The 25,468-nt window shown below is 37.0% G+C and overlaps 1 protein-coding gene across 2 annotated transcripts in view; it reads right to left on the reverse strand.

Annotated features, from left to right (window-relative positions):
- eya1 (EYA transcriptional coactivator and phosphatase 1) overlaps positions 1-24,847 on the reverse strand; it is a 75,886-nt gene extending 51,039 nt beyond the window's left edge. Inside the window, exons 1-3 of one of the 2 annotated variants that reach the window (XM_017696204.2) lie at positions 24,753-24,847; positions 8,883-9,199; positions 1,151-1,328 (exon numbers count right to left, since the gene is read on the reverse strand). The gene's annotated coding sequence lies outside the window, so the exon portion shown is untranslated. The remainder of the gene's footprint in view (positions 1-1,150; positions 1,329-8,882; positions 9,200-24,752) is intronic. The other variant, XM_017696205.2, reaches the window with a different exon arrangement.
- Positions 24,848-25,468: the final 621 nt, after the last annotated feature.

The raw sequence follows: 25,468 nt of genomic DNA on the forward strand, positions 1-25,468 counted from the left end.
CTATTTGTTAGGAAAGAAAGGTGAAGATCTGTCAGTCTACATAAAAATGTAAATGTTCTTGAAGTGCTTTTAATAAACTCTTAAAGCAGTTAAAGCAATCAGCCCATTAGAACGTTCTGAAGGCACAGCTTTCACATTTTACAAGTTAAAAGTCACACATTAAGCTGCGTTAGTCTACTGCATGCACTTATATTCTAGCAGATAGAACATCTAAGAATTAGGCAATAAGCAATGCTGGGGGAGGTAAGAGTGCACAGGACATTTAGGTTTGATGCTCTGATGAAAAGCTACGACACAGTCTTAAATAAACAGAGGCAAAGCAGCATTCAAATACACACATTATTACAGAACGACAGAAAAAACTCCATTTCTCTCTTTCTCTCTTCTTTCTCTGTTTCTTTCTTGTTCTCTCTCTCTGATTCTTGTTCTCTTTCTCCCTCTCAATTCTGTGTGTATCTCTCTCTCTCAATTTATGTCAATTCAATTGTAATGACACATAATTCTCGAAGTATGTGCTCTCTTTCTTCTTGTCGTTCCCCTTGCTCTCATTTCCTTCTCTCTCATCCTTCTTTCTTTTGCTCTCATTTCTTTCTCTTTTCCTTCCCTCTTTCTCAGTTCAGTGCAATACAATGGTATGACTGTATTTTCTGTTAGTGTTAGATACAGTAAAGCATCACTGAAATACTAAGACTGAATTTTTTTATAGATTTAACAAAATCTACATTTCACTATAGGGAAATGTTTTAGCTAGAAATGATCAAGGCACATATATAAAAAGAACAATTTACTCTCACTCACTTCAGTTCCGTGTGAATTTTACTAATAAGAATTCATATTTAAAAAGCCTTGATTAAGTTTTAATTAAGCATTTCACAAATAGTTTGGTAAAAGTTTTCTTTCCCCTTCAGAATCCCCTTTTTATCATGTGGATGTTCTTAAATCTATAAAAAGACTCAAGTTTCTCCTACAAAACAGGTTCTTTACATATTTAAAGAACTATGCACTGAAGGATTCTTTTCCCGAACCAAAGTGGTTCTTCTGTGGCACAGGCAGAACTTGTGGTTTAGGCTCAAGTTTTTGCAAAATATCCATCTACATCTCAGTGATGCTCTACTATCTCTCTCTTTCTCTCTCCCTCTCTCTATCTTACCTGAAACTGGATGGAGCTCAGCCATCTGAGTCAGACAGCTTCTCTCCTGCCTTTTCTTCTCTCTATTTTCCTCAAAAAACTTTTTTTCCACCTGCCAGTCCCTCTGAAACAATGTCCGTCCTTGTTATTCCAGCCCGGTGTCACTGTCCAGACCCATCCGTCACACAATAGCCGTTGTCTGAGAAAACATTATTGTTACTGTGGAGCAGCCCGAGCCGGACGAACAGAGACACATTGTGAGTGGGTTTTTTTTTTTCAGTTTTTTTTTCCGCCCCTCTGCTTCCTCCTGCAGGTTCTGCCTCCTCCCTTCAGAGGCGGAATGACGGACGGAAAGGTGATTCATTATTGGAGGAGGACAGCTGCAGACTGGATTAGCTCTCAACCAATCAACATGCAAACACGGCTTAGCCAAGGTAAGCAGGAAGGGGAGGGGCCAGGGGGCAAGGGGCGCAAAGGGGGGCAAAGGGGGGTAAGGGTAACTACTGCTAATACCCCTTCAAGAGAGGGGAGTAAAGTAAGAGAGATGCACTGCCATTCCTATGTATAACCTGTGATCATCTGTAAATAAAGATTGTCTTGTAATTTAAATTTGGAGATTTTAAATTTTGAAATATTAGAAATATTAGTTAATTTTTAAATTAATAATAATGTAACATATAGAATTAACGTGTAATATTAAAGTAACATGTATGTAACAACACTAATGGACTTTATAACAACGTAATAACAACTTGGTATATGTATGTAACAATGTAACACTTATGTAGCACATAAGTATATGTAGTGAAAATGGGGTTAAACCATTTATCTGAGCAGTAGTTCGGCTTTTTCAGTAAAAACACCATATTAGAATAAACACAAATAATCATAATTACAGTAGTCAGACTGTGTCTTCAGTAAAGTGAAGAATATGTAGGAAAGAACAACACAGTTAGAAGAACGCCATTCAATTCCTTCACCTGATTTAATTAATGAAGTACTAATTAGATAAACTATTTATTGGTAAATGGGAACTATAAATACTATAGGAGAACTTAAAGCTAATGCACTTACACACTGATTTGTTTGTTAGATTTTTTTTTAACAGCTAAAGTCACAGCCCAGATAAAAGCCTTTCTTAAATGACCTGAGGCTTTTCATTACTGTGTGTATGTAACAATGTAATAATAATGTAACATGTATGTAATAATAATATAACATTCACATTTATCAATGTATCAACAGTGGCTTGTAACACTGATGCCAGTGACACAATATTCAAGTGACTCTAGTATGTAATTGTAACTGAGACTTTTGAAATCTCTTAATGTGAATACTGCCTATTTCATTGATGTTTTGGCAACAATAGTGTATGTAAATATAAACTATACAGACCATAGCAAGCTTAAACTGATACAAAAGAGACAGAGAAAGAGAGGAAGGAGCAAAAAAAGAGAGAGAGAGAGAGAAAGAGAGAGAGAGAGAGAGAGAGAGAGAGAGAGAGAGCGAGAGAGAGAGCGAGAGAGAGAGACAGAGAGAGAGAGAGAGAGAGAGAGAGAGAAAGAGAGAATGTGTTGAACAGAAGCAGTGGAGTGTGACCCCCTGCAGCATCCTCAGCACATCTTTCATCTGCAATCGATGCCTATCTGAAATTCATCTGCACTCCCTCCCTTCACACTGACAGGCACTAACGACCATCAGCCCTGAGGCTGCGGAAGAGAGAGAGAGAGGGAGAGGGTGAGGGAGAGAAGGGGGGAGAGGGAGAGAGAGAGGGCGAGAGAGCACTTTAGAGTACAGCGCTATATCTCTGATAATAAAGTCCAGTAGAAACAGAGCAATGGTGAACATATGGAGCTGCATGTGTTTCCTATGTCTCTACAAATGCTGCTATTACTCTTCCAGTTGGCAGATACATTCTGCTGTCCACTCTTGCTCCAGCCATGACCTTTGCCGTCCAGAAAGAAAAAATCTGCCCACATGCTCCATCAGCTCAGACCTGCCTTCCTCACATGGTTCACCAGTGAGAAGTCTCAAAAATCACAGCATGAGTGTGTGTGTGCACATGTGTGTGTGTGTGTGTGTGTGTGTGTGTGTGTGTATATATATATATATATATATATATATATATGGCATACATCCATACACACACACACACATACGCACACATACACGCACATAATATATGTATAAAAGTCATAATAATAAATAATTGTTTACACTAGTTTCCAAGTAATTTATAGCAGATACCAAATTAACCCTTAAGATGCTGAATAAATCATAGTGGAAGCTGAAAAAAACTTAGTAGTTAAAGAATAATTCACACTTACAAAAATAAAGAAACTGCAGTAATATATTTTATCCAAGTGAAAATGATGCACACATTCATATTAAGTGAAATCAGTGTATTATCTTATATCTATATATAGATATAGGATAGATATATCTATCACTATTTTAATTTGAATACGTATTATTCATTATCTACTATGAAGTAGTCAGTATCTGCTATGAATTATTCTGGATCTATGCAGTAAAATAAATGTAATTTACTACTTTTTGAGAATAACTGACTACAGCTGCACTTTAAGGGGTTAAGGAGAGTGAAGGTGACTCTGATGACTGTAAATGATGAGGAGAGATATGAAGAGTGAAAACAGGAGAATAAAGTGCTGGTGGATGGAGATAAGTGAGCGTATGAAGCAGAGAATGTGTTGCTTTTGGCTTCACGCTGAAACGTCTATCTCTCTACCAGCAGGTGATTCTCTCCAGGTGAGGTGGGGGGAGGGAGGGGGAGGGGCTTGAAAAAGCAAAAACAAGCTCTTCTCCCACACGGCTGAATATTTGCTGTTTAAAAAAAAAGGAGAGAAGAAGAAGAAGAAGAGATGCATTCACCATCTTTGATGTTGGTCTGAATTGAACCTGAACAGAGCGGCTTTGAAGCTCCGCAACAAAGAGAAGCGTCTCGAAAAAAAAAAGCCCAAAAGCCAAGCGCGCGTCACTCTCGAGTGTTTGCTCGGGGTTTTGTCTCGCTTTGCCTGTTTCCAGCGCTGCGTTTACACACACACACACACACACACACACACACACACACACACACACACACACACTGATGCTGAGCACTTTCATTCTGAACATCAAAAAAAAAAACAGAAGAGATTGAGATGTGTCACTGATTCTTCCCAGATAAGAGCAGAGAAAGTGATGGAAAGTCATTTTTAACTATACTCAAACCTAAACATATGCAAATTTGCATTGATTTGAAAAGAAGGCAGCTTAAAACAGCAATAACTAAAAATTTAAACCATTTATTCTATTTATTAATTCAACATTTTCTTAATGCTTTAAGAAATTCAACCTTAATCAGAAGCAAATTTGCATTAAATGAAAAAAAAAATCTGAAGAAATGAAAGAGTTTGTCCTGAAATCCACCTTCAATTTTTAGGACTTTTATTTATTAAGGCCATAGACTCCTTTTCAACTTAATTTCCTTATTTTTTAATACATTTCAGTGAAAACAAATGGCAAATATAAAAAACAGCAGCTGAAGAAATGTAACAGTTTATCCTGAAGTCTTATCCACACTTGGCTTTGTTTTGTATGTGATGGAGTGTGTATCAATATCAATTTTACACCACATTCTTAACTGTTTTAATAAATTTAACATTGAACAAATGCAAAATTGCATGTAATGTAATGAAAAAGGATGGCAGTTTATATATATATATATATATATATATATACATATATATATATATATATATATATATATATATATTATTTTTAAACTTAGAAATTGGAGTAAAATTAAATAAAAAAGCAATAAATTAAAACAACCATAGCTGAAGAAATTGCAAAATTTTACTTAAGTGAAAAAATGGTAAATAAAAACAGCAATAACTAAAGAAATATGACAGAAAACTCCCACTTTATGCATATTTTATGGTCCATAGACTGTATACTCTTTTCAACTTTACATCTCAACCTTAAACAAACGCAAAACTGCACTGAATTTACAAAAAATATATCAGATTAAAGCAACAGTAACTGCAAAAATGTAGCAGTTCATCCAGAATTCTCCCAGTTTATCAGCCTCCGGTTTTATTTTATAGGCCATAGGGTGCATATTCCTTTCCAATTTTATAGCTCATGCAAACCATGTGTAGTTTGCAAAAACAATGCTTTAATCAAAATAACTTTAAAATAACTAATCCCTACTTAAGCTGGTCAGCTGAATCCACATGGTGGCCCAGGAAAAATAAATCTACTCGCAGAGAATGTCGATGTAGACAACAATTGGACACAGATGTGAGTGGAATTAGACACAGTTTTCAAAAAACGCTGCACTTGTCTCTGAGCGCTCGGACGCTGAAGAGAGGCGGCCAGCTGAGTCGCTCAGGAGACTCAGGAGAATATGAATATGTCAGGTTTAAAAAAAATAAAACATGTAAAAGTGCTTTGAGTGATCAGACAGGACTAAATCAGTTGTGTCCTTTTTTGTGCTGAAAGCAAATGAAATGTGAAGTTACAACATAAAGCTGATCAGAATTCCTCAGTATAACAAAATTTCCATTCAGGATAATAGATCAGACTTAAAGTCCAGCCTAAATAGAAGCAACCCAATAAAAATTCTCACCAGAGAGCACCAGAATAGGCACTGTTCCGGCGGGTCAGAACATTAAGGGTGCAGCAGGGCACTTTCCATTATTTCTAATTCAGATTAAAGTCTAATATGTAATTAAAACGTTAATTCCTGGCAGATGTGGCTCATTTTGTTGACGTGCAATTTGTCTCTCTACGTTTTATTCGCTCTGACACGCAGCAGTGAAAAGCTACTTGAGAATCTGTTAATGCTGAACCTCTTCAGGCTCCGAAATGATTTCCAGAAGGCCGCTTCATTTTGAACGGACCTCCAGTGAGATTCCAAGCCCTACCGCGGTGCAAATTAAACATAATAATAATAATAATAATAATAGTAATAATAATAATAGTAATAAATGCTAAAGTGTGATTTCCTTTCCAAAAAAGGATGAAACATTGCAAAAATGTAAAAATGTTAAATGCAAACTTTTTCTATTTTTAATCTCAGACTGAATTTAAAATCTAAATAAAATGCATGCAAATAGATTTCAGTTCCCAGTAGCTTTCAGTTGCTTCAATGATTAGTGTGAACTTCAAAAGAAGCTAAAACGACAACTATTCTCAGTTCATCTGCTTGAAATTTAGCAGCGATACTGTAACACTGCACATTGCAGATTCAACTCCTTTTAAGGCCAATTAAACATCTGAACTGAACTGAATTTGCCAGCAGTTCCCAGTCAATTCACAATTTTGCGCCTCTGTTTACATAAACAAAGTGCCTCAACAAACACTAGCAGGAGACACTTCCTGTTCCCGTGGAAACCTTTTTTTCCCCGAGACAGTCCGAGCGGTGTTAATATAATGGCACCCCGCTGTATTTACCAAACAGCCCTGAGCGGCTAATGACTCGGTAGCCCTTCAGCTCTTCAGCTCTTCCTCTCACTGTGTCTCACAAACAAGATCAATTAACCCTCTGCGTCTTTCAGCATGCACCATTTGCAGCTCGGACGGAGGCAGGGCGCTGGGCCTTCAGCAAACAGTGCTGCTGACCATGACAGCATATCAACCAGCTTGGCTCTCTCAAACAGTCGCCTTATTAAAGCAAATACAGCCGCTCAACAAGCTAAATCAAGCATCTCTTTAGCAAATAATTCGATATACAGGCCTGCGTGAAGAGAATGGGGCAACAGAATTCATCATCGGCTCCCACGTCAGACACCTTAACGTGCTTCAGCTCCAAATGAATTCAGAAATATGATCTTAATAAAACTTATGCACTTTAGTTTCTCACTCAATGACATTTTCTTATAGATATGGAATCGTTTTGGGAAATTAAATGATTATAATATAGTCACTATATTACCTTTGAAATACAAAGAATTGAAAAAAAAGAAATGTAAGTAAACAACAAATATGAGTTACAAATATTCATATTTGTTTCCTGAACTACTTCACTTTTGATGAAACAGCTTGCTGAAGTTAGCTTGAAATGAATGCATTTTACACCAGTACATCCAACTTATAACCCAACTAATAAGCCTTATTCTACATTTTTATTCATATTTAATCTCCATTATCATATTTATACAATATGATATATAGAATACAATAGAATACAACAGAATTCAAGGATCCAACGGGTGAATTTGCTAATTTAAGTCCAGTATCTGGTCTTATGCTTACTAAACATAATTAGGATGAAGTCTGATTAGAGCTCCAGTACTGCAATAGTACTGTAATGACTAAAGGAGGCTGTTTTAGTTATACTGCAACATTATTCCCAGTTCTATCAGGGCGTTTTTCACGCCGGCTCTATTTGATTGAATGGAAATGTGTGGCATTAATTGAGCTGCATTAAAACTTTACACAACAATTTATGGTTTTTCAAGTGAAGTGTAGGAATAAAGTGTTCTAGAGGGACAGATAAGCGTGTTAGCACCGTTAGCAGTTGGCTAAGTGGCTGAAGCCGCTTCTCCTCTCCGTACATTCCTGCTGCAGCAGATGGCACTGAACGTCAAACTGCTAGAACTCGAACTGAGCCGGTTTTGTTTACTATGGAAGCTTTTCTCCTTAATTTCGCTCTTAAAATGAAAAAAAGGTTCCTCAGCACTTCCCAGCTTTGCTTTAGGGCCTTAACTTTATGTGAAAATTCATAAAAGCTTCTTCACACTTTGAAATCTCTCATTTCCAAAAATAGCTCAGTAAAGAACTGGATATGGACACTTTCAGGTTCTTCAGGGAACCCAAAAGAGCTTCCATGGTCACTTCAACTCATTTTATCAGCGTTACTTTTGAAATGTGCTTGAACCGAAAATCTAAACTTGCTGAAAAGCCGGAACAGTTAAAGGAGCTACTGTTTCAGTGCTATTGTTAATTTACACCTGTACACCTGTAATAAAGTATTAAGGCCTGTCTAAAGGTATAGCAGGTAAAGGTGGATGCGATTAAAAGTGTAAAGATTAATCTTATTAGGGATTTGTGAGAAGTAAGAAGCAAAATAAGGTGTTAATTGACACACATTACAGTATTATTTCAAATGAAATGGATAATATAATAAAATATAATATTATATAATATAATATATAGTAATGTACAAAACATTATGCAACCTAATGGTTGGACTAAATTTCATATTTCTGATAATTTACTAAGTATTTATATATTTCCTATTTGTTTTTATAATTTTTTCATATTGTGTTCATTTTTTCAATAATACAGTTTGAATATTTATATATTGTGCATTGTTCAGGTTTGTATTTTGTCCGCACCGTGTAATGCTTAGCATAATAACTATAATAACTATATCTGCACCAACGGGTGTAATCTTAATATTTTGGAATTATGAAGTTGAAAAAATAAATATACATCAATCCAATCATGTCCTACACTTCTATGTGTGGCACATGAACTGTACATATAAAAGGCATTTTGTGTTTTTTGGTTTACTTTGGAAACATTTAGCAAAAATGAAGACAATCTAAACCCAGTAGTTATTATTATGTTATAAATGTGTAACGATGCCTCAATAAATGTTTTGCTTTCATCAAAACTCTTAATCTTGGTGGTTAGCCACTACAGACTGAAATATATGACAGATGTTGGTTTAAAAGAAGGAAGCCCATGTGGCTCATACAGAACTGAAGCAGAGCTAATGCAGAACTGGAGCGGTACTCACTGCACTTCTGGTTGAATCCGAACACGTTTTTATCCGTCTTTTCCTGCCGTTTTTCTCAGAGCGGCTGTGACTTCCTGAGCCAAACGGAGTGCGGGAGTGTTCCGCAGAAAACTCTTCGCTTCGGACTCAAAACAAGCAGATCACACACGCAGGCAGAGAGTCTTTTTCTTTTTCATTTTAAGTGTGAAAAAGCCATGGGGTCCACTCACTGGGGGTCCGGCCGCTCACTCACTGGATCTCTAGAGACCGACTCCCAGAGTGGGTGAGTGAAGGAGAGCCGTCCTCTTTACTGCTGCAGGGCAGAGAGCAGAGAGAGTCTGAGAGAGAGAGAGAGAGAGAGAGAGAGAGAGAGAGAGTGAGAGCTGGTAGAGGGAGAGGGAGTGGGAGGGAAGTTTTGAAAAGACAGAAAGTTTCTCTCTCTTCTGTCTCTTTCACTCACTCTTCTTTATCTGTCTTTTCCTCTTTCTCTTCTTTTTCTTGCCTTCTTTTTTCCTTTCTCTCTCACTTTTCTTTCTCACTTTCTCTATTTCTGTCTCTCTTTCTCGTCTTTATCTCTCTCTTCTTTCTTTCTTGTCTCTCCCTCTTTATAGCTCTTTTTTCTCCCTCTTTCTCACACTATAGTTTCTTTCCTCTCTTTCTTCCTCTTAATTTTTCCTTTTTCTTTTTGTCTGACTCTTTCTGTTCTTTTTCTCTTTCTCTCTTTTTGCCCTCTCTCTCTTTGCTTTCTATCTCTCTCCCTCTCTTTCTCTTTAGACCAGAAGAGGCACTGAGGGAGTTGATTTGTGTCTCTCTCTCTCTCTCTCCTTCATTCTCCATATGTCACTCACTCACTCACAGGTTTAAGGACTGGAGCGATCTCCAGATTCTATCTCTGATCCACTTGTGCACTCATGGCCTCTGGGCAAGGCTTCCCTTCGTCTTCTGTTCTTTTTATTTACGTCTTCTTCTTTTTCTTCCTACCACAGACCCATCGTCCTTTTTATCGTTTTTTTTACTTGTGCAGGTAAATATGAGTGTAATATAGAGCGTAATGAATGAAATTTTCTTTGATTGTTGTTTTATTGGGACTGGCTGATTTATCCAATCAGCGGCAGCATCAGCAAACAGTCACTGCAGTTTGTTTAAAGGTAAACTGGGTTTTTACAACGTTATTGTTTAAGATATTTCACTTTTATTTCTCTCTCATCACACAGTATGACTAAATTTGCAACTTGTTATCTTTGTTTTGCATGCAAATCAGAAAATACCTATGAGGTTTTAAAATATAACAATTTATCAGCCATAAATGATCAACACTGTAATTACTGATAAAAGGTTCTTTAGATGCTATAGAACAAACATCCTAAGGGTGGGTGACACCCTTCAATGGATGGTTCTTTAAATAATTGCTTTGATAAGGGAGCTAAGGTTTAAAGAACCTAAACATAAAGTTCCACATTAAAGGCTTTTCCTAGGACTTTACACCCAAGCAAGGAAAAATTTAGGAACCTTTATTTTTATGCATGTTACCATTTCAGACAATTAAAGAGGAAGTAGATCAGCCAAAAAGGGCACAATGGTCTAAAATGAAGGAACAAAGATAAATACTGAAAAAAAGAGACTTTAACAATGTAGATCTAAACAGACAGCATTAAACTTTATGGCATTTTACCTTTTAGCTACAACATGCTAACTAAAATTAGCATTAGCAAGTGTAAAACATGCATAAGTTAATGTAATAAGATTTTATTCTAAGTGTGACAACGCAAAGGAAAGCTAGAACTTTCAATCAATAATAATAATAATAATAATAACAATAAAGACAAAATCAGAGATCATTTCATGTGTTTCTTTTCCATTAATAATGTGATTTCTGAATGTGGTTGCTGCATTTATTTGATATGTACAGAATGGAATCAAACAAAGCTGGAAATTCTGTAAGTTTGTGTGACAAGTTAACTTTTTTGAACACGTAAAAACATGAATAGAAACACATCAGTCGTCTTCATTGTTATTCAAACTCTGAAAGTCGCAGTACATTCAACAGTAAATTACTGCTTGTGCATCTTATTTTGGCTTTACTTTGGGCACTGGGCTCATATTTTAGGGCTGCCCAAAGCGCAGCCTGAGGGCCAAAGTCACCCTGTGAGGTATTTTAAAGTATTTTAAAGTATTTATTATGTTAACAATATTATATAATCAATTTAAACTCAATTTTAAACCTACCTACACTATTAACCCCTTAAAGGCCCAAAGTTTTATTACACACTTCTATAAATTAAGAATAGCTCAGTTTGCATTGGAGTCTGCATTGGAGAACTGTAGTTACTGAATAATAAGCAGTAGCATGTAATAAGCCTGGGGTTTTAAGGGGTTAAAAAAGATATACAACAAAGTGTTCTTTAACTGATGTCACAGAAAAATGGCTTTTCTTTCCTAAAGAACCATGTTTGATAAAAAAAAGATTAATGCATGTGTAGAAGCTTTCAAAGTTTTTTTAAAAAGTACATGTAATGTAAGGGTTTGTTACAAATTTAACAGTTCTTTTTTGAAAATATACTGTTGTGAAGAGGTTCTGTAAACCTTAAAAAAGGTTCTTCACATTCAAACATCTCCTTTGCACCCAAAGAATCATTAAGGGCTTCCTTAGAGGGTACCATAAAAGGTTTACTATGGCAAAAAGTTTGACAAAAAGTTTAGGTACTGCTACCGTGTACTATTCTAAGGGTTCTAGATAGTTTCTAGCAAGGTTCTTCACACTCAAACATCTCATTTACATGCACGGTGTGTTAAAGAACAACCCACTCTTCAGGGAACCCAAATTGATTCTTCTATGGCAATGCGTGAAGAACTCATGGATACTGCACTTTGGAGCTTTTTCTAGAAAGTTCTTTCAAATTTAAACAAGTTCTTCAATCTCATTTACAAGCATGATTTGCTAAAGTAGCATCCATTAAAAGGGTTCTCCATGGCATTACTTGGGACAGTCCTTTATATTTAAGAGTGCAGGATCTCATTTACATCTGCTGGTCAAATTTGATTTATAAAGAAGCAAAATCTCAATGTTTACTGTACAGAGGCTGCAGTATATAAAGAACAGTTCTGAAGCTCCATGATCCCCTCCCCCTCCACTCCCTGTATAAATGCCCTGCTTTGCACTGCTGCTAATCTAACTGTGTTGTGCTGTTGATGTGGTCACAATGCGTGTGCAGTCTCTGTGGGTAAAGCCTGTGCCTACAGGTAAACCAGCCGTTTCACATTTCAGCCTCAGAAAATTAAATATATTGCAGTTTAAAGAGGTTCTTGATAACTCAATAGGCTAATAAATGCTGGGGGACTCTCAAGTAACTATGCGCAATAGCTGTGGGGTAAAACTGGCCAATCGAGTTACGCTGCCCGCCCGCTTTCCTTCAGCAGCTGTATGAAATTAACTTTCAATGTAATTTTGCAAGTGAGTTATTTTCAAATTGCACGGCATAATTACCAGGAGTTTGTTTATGTCTCCCAAGCAAACACGCTCATATTCTCCTTCTTAACTAGAGAGCTAACGAGAGGAATCTAATTCACACCGCAGTTAGAGGAAGTTAGAAATATTTGAGTTTGATAACTACATAGGTATGATTGGCATGGGAATGGCAAATTACAACCATTTTTAAAGACAAATCAAGTGTATGAGTTATAATGTTGTAATAATTCATTAATAATACACTAATAATACGTTAATAACAACTGATTTATATCTCTTCAGCTATAACTTCCAAATTGTAAATAAAACAAGCAATAACAGCATTAAAAACTGTACTACAGTAATGAGAGGGTAGGCTACAGTAGGAACTGCATTTGACTTGGTTTGGAGAAGTGCATGTTTTTATTTATTTATCTATTTATCTCAGCTTAAGGAAGCTTTCGAAACTGGTGCATCTGAGATTTAGACAATCAACTTTGCAATGTGCTCATTATGTGTCCATGCTGGGCTTCAACAAAGATGCATTGATGCTGTTCGACTGACATCAGCGCTAAAACGTTACTCGCCAAGAACTATATCAAGCAAGAAATATGAGAAGTGGAGTGAGATTAAAAGTGAAGCCGTTCTTTATTAAGGATTATCCTGATGGTACCCCGTAGTCTTTGCCGGGAGGCTGCTGGGGGCGGGGTAGAGGGTGGGGGCTGCAGGGGATCTGCTGTGTCCTCACCATGTGGAGCTTATCGACAAATTATGTCACAAATGCATAATTATGGCATGATTCATGCTTTGCCTACAGCTGAGCTGCCTACTCACAGCTCACTAAAGTGATTCATCTTTAAATTTTAGATGATTGAAGGCAAATACATGCAGTGTTATTATTGACATTTTCTGGAGGCTTGTGCTAAAGGCACTGAGTCATAACTCTAATTATATTTCATATCAGCACAGCAGCTAACTTCTAATTGTAGGCCTCATCTGCAGAGAAGTTAGTTGAAGTTAATGGTGTGGAAGTTACAGTTTTATAACAAACAGCTTCAATCTATGAATGAAGTAAAGAGCTATAAATCATGGAAAAACCAATTTTCCTCATGTTTTTGACACTGGATATGTATATGAATGTTAACAGAGTTTCACCCTCTCCCCAGGCAATACAGTTCACATATGGAAAAGAAACTGCAAACGCAGATCAAAACAGTGCATTTACAGCAGCAATTTAGTCCTGCTCATTTATTCTGAAGCTATGAGTGTTTCCGCATAGAGCGCTTTCTATATGAGGGACAGTACAGGACAGTGAGCCAGAACAGAGTTCATTTATACATATTTATGCTTAAAGGAAAAGTAACAAAAACAGCCTGTTTAATTTAAGGGAAAAAGAGCAGCTAGAAAATATTCAGGTAAAATTTGTTGTTTTTGGCACATAAATTCATGCAAAATGTTATAAGAGGACCTGTTATAAATGTAGGATATCTGCTGTTTAAGATTGCTAATATAGTGGTTTGCACAGGCATGAAACCGACCCAGACCTGCACATTTAAGACCCAACGCAAACAGGTACCGCTAAATTCATAACCCATATAGGACCTGAACCTGAGAAACAGAGTGCAAGAGAAAAGATGTGAAGGTTTATGGAGTTTGCTGAAGCAAATTCCTTTAAATAAATAAAATCTATTCAAAAATGTTACTCATTACAAACCAATACCAAGGTTAATGCTACATGTGAAAAACTGAACTGAAACCTGATATTGTGCCCTAAACCTTGGCTCAAAAACTTGATATTTTGGCCCAAACCCCTTTTTTTTGGCCTAAACACAGTCTGATACCCAAATGTTTGTCCTAAACCCTAATATCTTGGCCAAAACCCCAGCATTTTGACCCAAACCTTTTCTGAACCCTGATATTTTGGCCTGAACCTGGCCCAAACCTCAATATTTTGACCTGAACCTGGCTCTAAATCTGATATTTTGGGCTACAACCCCAGTATTGTCATATGAACATATTTTGGCCTGAGCCCAGCTCAACATACAGTAGTTTTGGCCAAAACCTGATACTTTGAGCTCAGTCCAGTTCACAAACCTCTGCATAGAGTATCCTAAACTGTTCATTTAGTAGATGTAGTTACTGCAGTGAAATACTGGCTGCAGTAAAAGTAAAAGCACTTTCCAAAAAAACAAGTACAAGAAGTACAAAAGTAGAAGCTCAAATGATTAAATACTTGCCTGAGGTGCCACAAATGAACAGCTGCACCATTTAAGTTTCAACATAAAAATTGAATAAGAAGCTGTTTAAGTGTATCAGACTATTCTAATGCTAAAGCTCCAAAGTGAGATTTGTAAGCATCATCAAAGACCAGACCAACTAAAACTCACCAAACGTGACTAAAATGGAACTGAGTAAAACTTTCCTCACTAATGTATTTCTAAAGAAGTAAAAGTAAAGTTTGAAAATAGTGCTGCATGCTTATTTAGGGCCACTGCAGTGTTTACATAATGTCACGCTTTGGACGGTGGGGGTCGGTGAGATTGAGTTTCTTTTTCTGCCACTAGTCCCTGAACGTAACGCTGCAAACCCCACAGACAGGAAATCTGAACTCGGGCCTACAAAAACAACAACTTTTACATATTTATCCAAACACCACCAGCTGAAGTGATTCCCTATTGGCCACAACAGGAAAGAAGTGACCTTTACGCTTTACTCAGGCCTCTGACACTTCTGAGAAAGCTGAATTGTAATTTATCAGTTACTTGCTCAGTGAAAAATGTAACATATTCAAACGATGTGTCATTTCTTCTATATTTTGGATTTCTGTTTTCATATGGATGGTCATTTTCTCTTGGATATCCTTTTCTTTTCTTTGTTGCTGCCCTCTCATCTCAGTGGATATATTAGCTTCTTTGAGTTAAGAGCCTTAAAATTTAGAGAGAGCAGACATTACCAGAAGAATTACGTTTTCAATGCTAATTGTTTTAGGTGGCCACTACACACAGTCCTCCCTTCATTTATTTAGTTGCCAGTCAGAATGGCCATTCAGTAGGAGTTCATTTCAAGGAAAAAAGCAGAAAACCTATATTTCGCTGCTGTCAGAGGAAAGCCTTGTATGTCCATTTTTGTCATTTTTCAGTTTTTGACATAATTTGAAAATGCCTTTTGCCCTCTACATTGTGTGTAAATTTCATGATTCATGAATTTCACAATTTGGAATTGAAAACAACTTGGAAAAAAGTCTGGTTCCATTGACTAAAAGTAAGTAGGTTTTTCCTTTTGCTGTAAAGTTATGATTTTGGAGATATGAGGTTTTCTTCAAACAACAGCGATTTGACCGAAATCAAATCATCTTTATACAAGTAGACTATGTTATATCTAGTCTAATCAGAAATCTCTGAAAATAGTCTCTGAGAAAAGTGGACTCTTGCACCGTACTGAGATCTTTATAAAGTTAGCTTTCAGGAAATATAACATGGTAAAATATGCCTTTCTGTATGGTATTAACAAGAGCTTATGAGCTAAAAATAGCAAGAGAACAACTGCTTATTTAACTTAGTTAGCAAAAGTTTTATTAGCTGATCGTTGATTGTGATAAGTGCTAACAGTCTTTATACAATAATTACATCTTAAAATATAAATAAAAACACCCAAACATGCTAATGTTGTTCATTTAAAGTAAAAACTAGTAGGGCTGATATTGCAATGTATAAATAAAATCAAGCCAAGTTTAAAATCTAATAGGGGAAAGTAAGCAATATGTAGCTAAATGTGATAGGTGTGTTAGGTGAACCATTTAATGCCATTTAATGATAAAAAGCACTGCTCTATGTTTGTAACTGATGGGAATTCTTCAGAACATTAACAGTCAGATTAGATAAAGTTCACATCTGCTAATTGTAAATAAGTGGAATCTTTTATGATTGAAAGTAACTGTAAAGAAACAGCGTTGATTTGGTGTTTCAAATGACCACATTTGATGATCCAGCCTTTCTTCTGCAACACTTTTCTCCAAAAGAATAGAAAAAAAATAAAAGTAAAGCAATAAATCAGCAAAACTCCAACTACTCAACCCAAGCACGGGCTGCACGTGACTGCAGGCCAATTTTTGATGACGATGACAAGCCATCACCACAAAAAGGATTTCAGCACTGTAGACAGATCATTTTAAAGTCCCCTAAGGTAAATTAGTAGCAAGTAAAGTGCTTTCAAGTGGTGAATGAAAGTTACAGCGAACCCACATTTTCTATAAACAAACATCACGTTTGTCTGCCTGTGAGACTGATAGGAAAATTTTAAGGACCTCCTACTCAGAAATATGACCAAAGGAATGAAGACTTTGGTTATAGAAGACACAACATGCGCTTACAAAAGCTATAGTGATGAACATTAGTGTTCGTGGTATATACTGCAGAGACGGTGAAAAAGTTACACACAAACACACAAAAAAAACAAAACAGTTACTTCTCAGGCAGTGCTGTAGTCACAGTTATTACCCACATTTTCTACATAGTGTATATATATATACATACAAACACACTAAATTGCCAAAAGTATTCACTCCTGGATGCTGAGGTGCATAGTGCGCAGAGGTCAGCAACTTTCTGCAGAGTCAATTGCTACAGACCTCCAAACTTCATGTGTCCTTCAGATTAGCTAAAAAACAGTGTAGAGAACCTTATGGAATGGGTTTCCATGGCTGAACAGCTGCATCGAAGCCTTACATCAACAAAGCGTCAAACTCAGTGGTGTAAAGCACTGTCACTGGAGCAGTGGAGACATGTTCTCTGGAGTGACAAATCATGCTTCTCCGACTGGTAATCCGATGAATGGCTCTGGGTTTGATGGTTGCCAGGATAACGGTACTTGTCTGACTGCATTGTGCCATGTTTAAAGTTTGGTGGAGGGGGGATTATGGTGTGGGGTTGTTTTTCAGGAGTTGGGCTCGGCCCCTTAGTTCCAGTGAAAGGAACTCTTAATGCTTCAGCACCAAGAGATTTTGGACAATTTCGCGGCCCCAACTTTGTGGGAACAGTTTGGGGACGGCCCCTTCCTGTTCCAACATGACTGTGCACCAGTGCACAAAGCAAGGTCCATAAAGACATGGATGATTGAGTTTGGTGTGGAAGAACTTGACTGGCCTGCACAGAGTCCTGACCTCAACCTGATAGAACACCTTTGGGATAAATTAGAGCGGAGACTGCGTGCCAGGCCTTCTCGTCCAACACAAATGACCTCACAAATGCACTTCTGGAAGAATGGTCACAAATTCCCATAAACACACTCCTGAACCTTGTGGACAGCCTTCCCAGAAGAGTTGAAGCTGTTATAGCTGTAAAGGGTGGGCCGACATCATATTAAACCCTATGGATCAAGAATGGGATCTCTTTCATTTGCATGTGAAGGCAGACGAGCAAATACTTTAGGAAATAGAATGTACATAAACACAATATATTTTTAATTATATATACTACTACTACTTCTACTATTTTTACTTGAATTTATTTTGAATTTAGCATCATTAGCATGCTTGGGCGAAGTAGTATTTAAATTTATATTTATAGTTGTAGTAATTGTTCATAGACAGTTATACACTTAGCACCATTTATAACCTAGTCAGTAACCTTAGTTATACACTTAGCACTCAGTTAAGAATACTTTAGCTAACTAGGTTAACTTAACAACTGTTCTCTTGCTATGCTATTGCTACAGCTTTAGCTCAGAGGCTCTCATTGACATTCATAAACATCTCATTTGAAAATAAAAACAATTTAGAGCAGATTCTGTGGGCATGACAGCAAGAGTACTGTGCAAAGTTCAGAGACCACCCTTTATCTAGGAGATATTTCTGATTAGATATAAGATTGTTTCATTGCATAAGGAAGGAGAATGTCAAGGAAAAATAAGCGGAAAAAAAAACAGAGTTACCAAAATGGAGTTTAAGCTACAGAGAAAATAGGACTCCTAACAACCATCTAGTATAAGTCCTGGTAGACCACCAAAACCGTCCCCTTCAGATCAACAGCACTTAAAGCTTTCATCTTTGAGAGAGAGGGGAAACACAAGCTCCACCCTTGCTTCAGATCTGCCTTTACTGAGAAAAAGAAATAGACAAACCAAGCAAAGAAACTGCTGGTGTTCTCAGAACAATGGACTGACCACCCCAGAGTCCAGATCCCAGCACCACAGAAAGCATCTTAGATTGTGAAAAGCAGAAAACGCTAAACCAATTTCTAGACTGAACTATGGAAAGGTGTAAAAATGTCCTTGGACATTTCTTTGAAAAGCTAAAGGGAGAGTCTCTTGAAAACAATGGAAGCAGTAATAAAGATAAAAAGTGGACACACAACTAAAAAAATCTGACGTTATATTTAGTTGTCAAAGTTTCTGAGTAATTTTCTGTTTAATAATTTTCTGTTTAATATGTGTGTTTTTGTTTCCTGAAAGCTGAAGAACGCATGCTGGTTCAAATCTGCACATCATTTCCACGTAAGAAAGATAAAGTAGCATTAATATAGAATATATTTTTATGTGAAAATATTGTGCATATTTGAATGCAGCACATTTGTCACTGTAATCATATTTTCAAAGATTTATCTCTGTCACTACTGAGTCAGCAGTAACCGTGTGTCAGTCAAGCTAATGCTAACATAACGAAGAGCGGAGATAAGAGTATTGTGTTTAGATTTGGAGGACATATGTCCACATGACGGCCTGGTGGTCTGTGAAGGCTCGTCTTTACTAGCGCTCTAGCACACCTGGGGAAGCTCTGTGGGCCTCATGATCCTATAGCAGAAACTTTACAGCTCCCCATGGCTCTAAAAAACCAAAACAAGCACACTATAGAGGCTTATTATTCACCATGAGACATCAGGAAGGAACCTGGCAGTGTTTATACATCTCCCACTAGACAATATTCACTTAAAGAGGGCACTCTATTCAGTGGTGAACACATCTCTGCTGTAAACACCAGTATGAACTCACTAGTGTGGATTAAGTTAATATCATGAGTGTTTTTTTCTTGGAAGTTTACACACTAGGCTAAAGTGACTAATTCAGATTTTGAGCTGGAGTTTTGAAAATCGGTTATCAAAGTAGAGGTAAGATTTTAATTAATGTAGGGGTTGAAAAACTTAAAAAAGGTTAGATAAAATATCATAAACTTACAGCAAGATAGAAGTAATAGATATGTGCATGAGCTTAACAAGAAGAAGCTATAAGTAACCCAGCAACTCTGTGATAGATTCTCCATGTGGATAGTAAATACTCTTCATTAGCAAATACTTTTAATGTAAGCCACATTGGATTTAGAGCAGGAAATATAGAATGCTTCAGGATATATATGTTGGGTGCAGGTCACATTATTTAATGACTTTGCTGTAGTAAAGTAAAAACTGCCTTTAGCAAAAAATAGGGAGGAGAAAAAATATCAAAGACATAAATGAAAAATATATCTATATATCTTCATCTATTCATAGCTGTTTTCTGTTTACACACACACACACACACACACACACACACACACACACACACACACACACACACACACACACACACACACACTCACATCAATATATTTATATTTTCTGTTCTATTCTATATATTTTTTCTATTCTACAATGCCGAATGCTCTAACAAACTGAAAATTATAACTTTCACAAACATTTTCAACACAACTACTATATTGAATCATATCAAATTCCAACTTCCAAATTTTGTGAATTATTTTTAGTATTACTAGTATTATTAGTATTAGTATTAGTATTATTACACCTCTAATATGTATAGTTTTATTCCAAATAAGCATTTTGCTGCTGTAAACCTTGTATCGCCTTTTTATTCGCTTTTTAGTTTTTGGCATAATTTGAAAATACCCATTGTCCTTTACATTGTCTGTAAATTTCATGAAGAATGAACCAAAAGAAATGACTTTGAAAAAAGTTCTGGTTCCACTGACTTACGTCAAAAGTAAAATAGATTTTTTCCTTCTCCTGTAAAGTTACTGTTTTGGAGATACAAGGTTTTCTTCTAACAACAGTGATTTGTAACACTTTTCAATATATAAGTTTTGCCCTTTATTGGGTTAAAGTGTAATAGAAATGCTCCAAAATTACGTCTGTTTAAAGTATGTATGTATGTATATAATGCTGTGATAATAATGCAAATAAGCAAAATGCTACATATATAAAATGCACAGTGCTCACAATTAAATTAGACTTCCAGCAACATCAAACCATCTTATTAGGTTGAAACATGCTTTAACACAGACATGGAGCACAGCGCACGGACATAAAACAGGATCTTTTGTTGACTCTTTCCGACAAGGCAGCCTTTTAAAGCTGAAATTCCTAAAAGAGAGCAAGTTGTAGCTGACTGCACTAAATTCAGATCAGCTGCACCCTAAAATACCGATATGTTCGGCAATAAATTTTCAGGCCCCTTTTTCTAATGACGAGCACGCAGGGGGAACATTTGTCGGAGCCGGACTGTTCTCTGGCCATCCACGTCCAGAAATGTGGACATTCCCAGCCTGCACAGCTGCCTCCTGCAGTTGGGTCAGAAAGCTGTGGTCAGGCTGCCACTCCCCAGCCCCCTGGTGGGGAGGGGGGCCGAGGAGTGTGGGGGGGTCCGGATTAGTTTCAACCCAGCACAATTCCCAGTGGGGGATAGAGCACTGAAACTGCAGAGGTTACAACCCCCCGACTCCACCAGCCACCCCCCTCAGCCCCAGAAAAGCCCCAAACTCCCCCTGGCCCGGCCGCCGGACGCTCACGAAGCCAGGAGCCCACATAACAAAAACACATTAGGCAAATGTCTGGTCCGGGATGTCTGTTTAAATTGGCCAGATGAAAGCCACTTTGATTGGGGCGCAGTGCCATTCTGCACAATAGCTGTGGGCAGTTAGTTAGAGGTGGGGGGGGGTGGTGGTTAGTTTAGGCCAAAAGGAAGGAATGTAGAGGAGGAGAGAGTTTCTCTGTCCTGTGTGTGTGTGTGTGTGTGTGTGTGAGAGAGAGAGAGAGAGAGAGAGAGAGAAAGAGAGAGAGAGAGAGAGAGAGAGAGAGAGAGAGAGAGAGAGAGAGAGAGAATGGGATTAGAGTGCGTTTCAGCAGCAGCCAGTGCAAATGTGCTAGACGACACCGGAGCTTAGAAAAAAAAAGCGTCCTTCTTGGAAAGGTGGGCAACATTGCAGCCTTTCAGCTGCTTTGAAAATACCTGAAGAGGTGAATGAAAGGACACAACAGAACAGTCTTACGGAAAACTTTGGTTCACAAATATAAGTAGATTTTCTATTTGCAAATAAATGAACAGTTACTAAAATCTATAGGGAATGATAAGACCACATTTATAAAATGCTTAAAAGCAGTTATTAAGCAGTTATGAAACAATAGAAGGGCAACAGCAACCTGTTTCTTGCCAAACAGTGAGCCCACATTCATCTATACTGCTAAAGCTCAGATCTTGCTGATTACTGACCTGTGTTATACCTTCTTTTTAATGAGTTTTAAGGTGTTTATGTTTTTAAAGTTTTACAACTCTTATAAACCTTTAATCTTACTGTAAAGTGCTACCCAATTGCTGTTTTTTGGTGAATTCAAAATATCATAATAAAATAATAAAACAAAGTAAGGCATGGGTCCAATATTTTGCTTTTGTCAATATGTCAAGAAAATAAACAGAAGTATTTGTAGCAATAAGAGAATTTGAAAATTTCTTCAATTTAATAACATCCTCCAAAAAGGAGTGTCCAGTTTTGATCTCAGTAACAACCCTTGCTATAAAATATATGATATATTTGAAACTGATATATGTTACATTTTATTGAATATTTGTTCAAAATATATGTATAATATGAAAAGACTAAAATGTAAATATTCATTCAGAGTGGTGCTTGAGAAACTTGCCTGCCAGTGTTGTTCACAGTGGTGGTGATAGAATCCAGACATCCATCTCTAAAAGCTCCCTCACCGAAAGTTATTACATAAAGTGGTTATGAATACATTGCCTGACATCTAAGACATTGTTTTACTGCTGTTTTGCAAATGCTTTGGTCTAAAATCCATCCAGGGTGGAGGGATACATGCATGAGGCAAAATACTCACCAAAAAAACTTATTTTTCAGATTTAATTATTATTTTAGCATTACCTAGATTACATATTAAAGCTCAGAGGACATGTGAAGACTCATTGCTGGTTTGGGATTGTACATACAATAGCTATATTTGTGTGCAGACCTTTTGACCCCTGGTTCACCTTTCTCTACATTTAAACCACTCTGAATGACTGTTTACATCTCAGTGCAGAAACTGTGTCAATTGTGTGGTATTCCCCTTTAGTAGTGTGATTTCCTGCAGTTGATGCTGTAATGACACTTAGTAAGGTCTGAATGGCTTGAAAAAGCCTGCTACAAGCAATGTGCACTAAAAATATTCCACACTTGTTCTGCTGGAGACTATTTGGGATGCCTAATTCAATCAGTCAGCGAGTTTTGTTTACCATATATAATATCAGGGTGTGTTGCTATGCGCTGCCAGATTTCATTTTTAACTAGGTTAGATCTTTAACAGCTGAAATTTCCTGCCTTGATTTCCTCATGTGCGCTCTTCAACAGCGACACTGGGATTATCCGAGAGTGGAATGCTGAGCGCTTTATTGGACATGGGAAGATGCTGAGGCAAACGATTTTCCCTCAGCTGCGGAGATTGTGGACTATTAGCGTCCAGCAGAGCTGGCGGTCACCTCCCACAACGCTGGCGTCACATAAAGTGACTTGAGGCATGGCAAGAAGTTCAGAAATAACCAGAGGTTAATAAGACTGTAGAGGAGAGCATTTACGCACACATTAGCAGACTTTTAGCAGCAGTAGCCACAGAAATGTAGCTAACTAGTGCTACTCTGAACAATGTTAGCAAAAGTCTTCAGGGATCAGAGGATACACCTTTTCCGTAATACAGAATCTTAACAGCATGTTCGTAAGGACACCTGTATTACTACTGTACATTTAACTACTGTATCTTTTTAGTCCATGTTCATGATCTGTGTTGAACCTTATTTACCATAAATCTCCAATACAGCTACAATTTTGTTTTTACTTTTTGTAGCAGTAAAATTTGAACTCGTAATAAAACTCAGTGACAGTGCTGCAGTTCTAATAGTGTCCTGTTCTGTAAGGAAACTAGTGTTATTTTTCAAAATATGTGTCAAACCACGTCATGCATGCAGACACATGACGTGACCAAATTCGCATGTGAAATTTTGTGTCAAGTTCAACTTTGACACATGAATTTGTGCCTTCAATCAATAGTGCTAGGTCCAAGTTAAAAGAAACCTGGCCACTTCTTATTTCTCTTTTTATACCAAAAAATATGACTGCCAAGCACTAGAGGGCCCTAGTAAGCCCTAGATGGGAGTGAATGGCTAAAAATGAAAAATTAAAGTTCTAATCATTTGTGCAGGACCTTCCTTTAATTTTGCGAAGTAGAAGAATGTATTCTATTTTAAAAATCAAAAAACACCATCGTATTTTCTATAGCAAACAGGGTTTTTGAGTCACAGGACACTAACATTACTGCTACTGAGTGCTGATTGGTTGGCATTACTGCTACTGAGTGCTGATTGGTTGAGTGCAACTTTATTGTTACATATCAGGGTGCAGTACTGTGTTCTCCTGAGTATATAACTATCTAATATGATTTTATCATCACTATTTATAGTTAGCGAGGTAGCTAGCTTGATAACTGCTGCACTCTTCCTGTCTCGGTCACAATCATTTCACAGGGCAATGCAAGCTGCAAACATAGTGTCAATGTGGCTTAAAGCTGAACAAAAACACACATAGTTCCTTCCTGGGATAAAGAAGTTCTCTTAGTTTATCTAATAATGACAACAACAACAACAACAATAATATTAATAATCATAAACAACAATAGACTGTTAACGAAACAACCTTTGAGTGGTTCTTGAACTTTAAAAAGATTTTGTACACTTGCATATTTAAAAGGAATGGTTCTCTTGAAACTGATTCTTCTACTGTATTCTTTAATTTCTAAAACCATAATAAACTATACATTTCTACTCTGTGAAAACTTTTAATAGATGTTTATATTTTTCAAAGACAGAAACAACAACCTTTCTGAAACACAAAAGTTCCTCAGTGGTTCCCAGTTTAGGTTCTAGGAACACTCTTAATGGGTGTCCAAGCTGTAGCCTCATCTATCCCATTTACCAAAATGGTCCTTTAAATAACCAAAGGTTCTTTAGGGAGCCACAATAAGAATTTCTACGGAAGTGTTCTATAGTCTTTGGTTCCAATTAACACTTGAACAGTAGACTCACTGCGTGACTTCACTGGAATACTGCAGGTTTCCGAATGGGATGTTCATGAGGAATTCCTGGTAATGGAGACGACAGAGAGGAAAACTGTATCAAAAACAGTATTTGAAGTTCACCTGATGACGCATCCGCTTCACCGGGCCTCCTGACCTTCTCCCATGATCAGCCCACAGAACTATGTCAACAGATCCTCAGAGGAAGTGCTCATGATAGCAGAGTGAGTACAGAGCGTTTACAAGTTCCAAGAAATGTGCTATTATGAAAACAAACTGTAAAAAAAGTTTTGTATTTTCTAGGTGAATTATCTGCATTGGTAAGGATTTAAGTACAGAGTACAATTTATTTGTGTGATTTATTTAGATGTCAGTAAATTAATAATAACACGTGTGTAATTTTGGATTTGATTACTTGTAGTGTAAACACCTAATTTTTAACTTATAATCAGAATCAATTCAGATTGACAAAAATCTTTGCATGGAAACATAGACAGTAAGACACTAAACTGTGGTTTGTAGAGTTTTGATGCAAAAAAATCCCTGAAGGAACATGTTTGAAAAGGGTGGTTCTTGAGAACCGTCACATATTTTAAAGTTTTGATACATTATGTAGAGCTTTTATACATTATGTGGAAGTTCTTAAAATGTAACTGCATTTACAAAAGTGGTTCGCTGAAAAACCACCAACAGTTGTTAAGGTTCTTCTACAGAACCCTTTCTGATGCTTTTATTTTTTTAAAGTGAGAGCTCAGTGCTGAGATTACAGATGAAGCTGATGAAGTGGTGTTGGTAAAACTGTGCTGTTCACTGTACAGATGTTCAGGGGTTCTTTAGTA

Source organism: Pygocentrus nattereri, chromosome 24 (genome assembly GCF_015220715.1).
Source record: "Pygocentrus nattereri isolate fPygNat1 chromosome 24, fPygNat1.pri, whole genome shotgun sequence".
In the NCBI taxonomy this organism is placed as follows: domain Eukaryota; kingdom Metazoa; phylum Chordata; class Actinopteri; order Characiformes; family Serrasalmidae; genus Pygocentrus; species Pygocentrus nattereri.